Genomic DNA, 3,709 nt, shown 5'->3' with positions numbered 1-3,709 from the left:
CAAAAAGTGCCTGGAACTTTTAGGGATTGTAAACTCTTTCTTTTTTTTATATATCAGGTTTTGCAATCGTCGGGAAAATGGGGAGGCGGGGAAATTTTTAGCTTAGTGTTGATTCACAATCGATAAGTCATTTCTTACAAAAATATAGCCCGTTACGCATGATTGAAGGTAAATCACTTCACAGTCATCTATGATTGTTAGGTCAACTTTTTTGTAAATGGGAAAAATAATGGCTTGTTCGGCTTGGGTCAATATCCCATGCACCCAAACTTGAGAATTTAATGAGGTTTGGCTCCCTAGGTCATCTGCATCTTTAATATATTTCAATCATGCATATCCACATTTAAAACATGTGTAGGATCAATTAGAAATCTCTTTCTTATAAAATTCTAAGCTATCAGGGTTGAACTAGTGGAATTTCCCAAACTTGGATATCAAAACTTTGGTGTTCATTTGTGGTTTGTCGATAAATTTTATTTTCTTACATTTGTTGTTGTTCTAAATTTTTTGCATACATAAACTCTAAAAAATTCATTTTGTTGTGATTTGCTTGCCTTATCTTTTTTGTTTACGAGAGCAAGAGGGAAAAGTGAAAACTCAAGTTTTGATTTACGGAAAAAGTATACATCTAGAATGGAAATGCAAAAATGTAGACAGACATAATTCCAAAAAGTGTCTATAACTTTTAGGGATTGTAAAATCTTTATACTTTTTATATATCAGGTTTTGCAATCGGCAAGAAAAGGGGGAGGCGGCGGAATTTTAAACAGTGTTGACTCCTAATCCATAAGTAATTTCTTACAAAAATATAGCGTATTACGCATGATTGACCGATAAATCACTTTAAAATCATCTATGATTGTTAGGTCAGTTTTTTTGTAAAAGGGCAACATAAAGGCTTGTTTAGTTTGGGTAAATATCCCACCGCACCCAAACTTGAGAATTTAATCACGTTTGGATCCATCGGTCATCTCAATGTTTAACATGTTTCAAGCATGCATATCCACATTTAAAACATGTCTACGATCAATTAGAAATATCTTTCTAATAAAATTCCAAGCTGTCAAGGTTGAACTAGTGAAATTTCCCAAACTTGGATATCAAAACTTTTGTGTTCATTTGTGGTGTGTGAATAAATTTTCTATACTTAAATTTGTTGTTATTCTAAATTTTTGGCGTACATAAAGTCTAAAATTTTCATTTTTTATTTGATCAGTTTGCCTTATCTTTTTTGTTTACTATAGATAAAGGGAAAGTCAAAACTCAAGTTTTGATTTAAGGAAAAAGTATACATCTACAATGGAAATACACAAATGTTGTCAGAGATGATTCCAAAAGGTGTCGGTAACCTTTAGGGATTGTAAAGTCTTTCTAGTTTTTATATATCCGATTTTGCAATCGTCGGGAAAAGGAGGAGGCGGGGGAATTTTTAGCAGAGTGTTGACTCCCAATCTGTAAGTCATTTCTTACCAAATTATAGCCTGTTACGCATGATTGACCGATAAATCACTTTACAACAAAGTTTTTTTGTAAATGGGATAAATAATGGCTTGTTTGGTTCAGGAAAATATCCCACCGCACCCAAACTTGAGAATTTAATGAGGTTTGGATCCATAGGACATCGGCATCTTTAACATGTTTCAAACATGCATATCCACATTTAAAACGTGTGTAGGATCAATTACAAATGTCTTTCTTATAAAATTCCAAGCTATCAAGGATGAATTAGAGGAACTACCCAAACCTGGTTATCAAAACTTTTGTGATCATTTGTGGTGTGTGAATAAATTTTCTTTGCTTACTTTTGTTGTTGTTTGAAATTTTTTGAATACATAAAGTCTATAATTTTCATTTTCTTGTGATCTGTTTGCCTTATCGTTTTTGTTTATGATCAATAAAAGGAAAAGTGAAAACTCAAGTTTTGATTTAAGGAAAAAGTATACATCTAAAATGGAAATGCACAAATGTAGAGAGAGATAATTCCAAAAAGTGCCTGTAACTTTTAGGGATTGTAAACCCTTTCTAGTTTTTATATATCAGGTTTTGCAATCGTCGTGAAAGGGGGAGGCAGGGGAATTTTTAGCTGAGTGTTGACTCCCTATGCATTAGTCATTTCTTAAAAAAATATAGCCCATTACGCATGATTGACCGATAAATCACTTGATAATCATCAATGATTGTTTGGTCTGCTTTTTTTTTAAATGGGCAAAATAATGGCTTGTTCGGCTGGGGTAAATATCCCACCGCACCTGAACTTGAGAATTTAATGATATTTAGATCCATAGGTCATCTGCATCCTTAACATATTTCACGTAAGCATATTCACATTTTAAACATGTGTAGGATCAATTAGAAATCTTTTTCTAATCAAATTCCAAGCTATTAGGGTAGAACTAGAGGAATTTCCCAAACATGGATATAAAAACTTTTGTGTTCATGTGTGGTGTGTGAATAAATTTTCTTTGCTTACATTTGTTGTTGTTCTAAATTTTTTGCATACATAAACTCTAAAATTTTCATTTTGTTGTGATTCGTTTGCCTTATCTTTTTTTTTTTACGAGAAATAAAGGGAAAAGTGAAAACTCAAGTTTTGATTTAAGGAAAAAGTATACATCTAAAATGGTAATGCACAAATGTAGAGAGAGATAATTCCAAAAATTGCTTGAAACTTTTAGGGATTGTAAACTCTTTCTAGTTTTTATGTATAAGGTTTTGCAATCGTCGGGAAAAGGGGATGGCGGGGGAATTTTTAGCTGAGTGTTGACCCCCAATCCTTAAGTCATTTCTGACAAAAATATAGCCCGTTACGTATGATTGATTGATAAATCACTTTACAACAATCTATGATTATTAGGTCAGGTTTTTTGTAAATGGTCAAAATAATGGCTTGTTTCGCTCGGGTAAATATCCCACCACACCCAAACTTGAGAATTTAATGATATTTGGATCCGTAAGTCATCTGCATCTTTAACATTTTCAAGGATGCATATCCACATTTAAAACATGAGTAGGATCAATTATAAATCTCTTTCTTATCAAATTCCAAGCTATCACGGTAGAACTAGTGGAATATCCTAAACATGGATATCAAAACTTTTGTGTTCATTTGTGGTGTGTGAATAAATTTTCTTTGCTTACATTTGTTGTTGTTCTAAATTTTTTTCATATATAAACTCTAAAATTTTCATTGTGTTGTGATCTTACTGCCTTATCTTTTTTCTTTAAGAGAAATAAAGGGAAAAGTGAAAACTCACGTTTTGATTTTAGGAAAATGTATACATCTAAAATGGAAATGCACAAATGTTGAGAGCGATAAATCCAAAAAGCGCCTGTAACTTTTAGGGATTGTAAACTCTTTCTAGTTTTTATGTATTAGGTTTTGCAATTGTCGGGAAAAGAGGTAAGCGGGGGGAATTTTTAGCGGACTGTTGACTCCCAATCCATAAGTCATTTCTTACAAAAATATAGCATGTTACGCATGATTGACCGATAAATTAGTTTACAAAAATATGTGATTATTTGGTTAGTTTTTTTTTTAAATGGGCAAAATAATGGCTTGTTTGGCTCGGGTAAATATCCCACCACACCCAAACTTGAGAATTTAATGAGGTTTGTATATTAGGCCATCTACATCTTTAACATGTTTCAAGCATGCATATCCACATTTAAAACATGTGTAGGATCAATTAGAAATATCTTTCTAATAAAA

The sequence above is a fragment of the Aristolochia californica genome, unplaced genomic scaffold (assembly GCF_029961685.1).
Source record: "Aristolochia californica isolate CCGP_79_NKW_82.1479 unplaced genomic scaffold, dmAriCali1.0.hap1 SCAF_7, whole genome shotgun sequence".
Classification (NCBI taxonomy): Eukaryota; Viridiplantae; Streptophyta; class Magnoliopsida; order Piperales; family Aristolochiaceae; genus Aristolochia; species Aristolochia californica.
Note: the sequence above shows the minus strand (reverse complement) of the source record.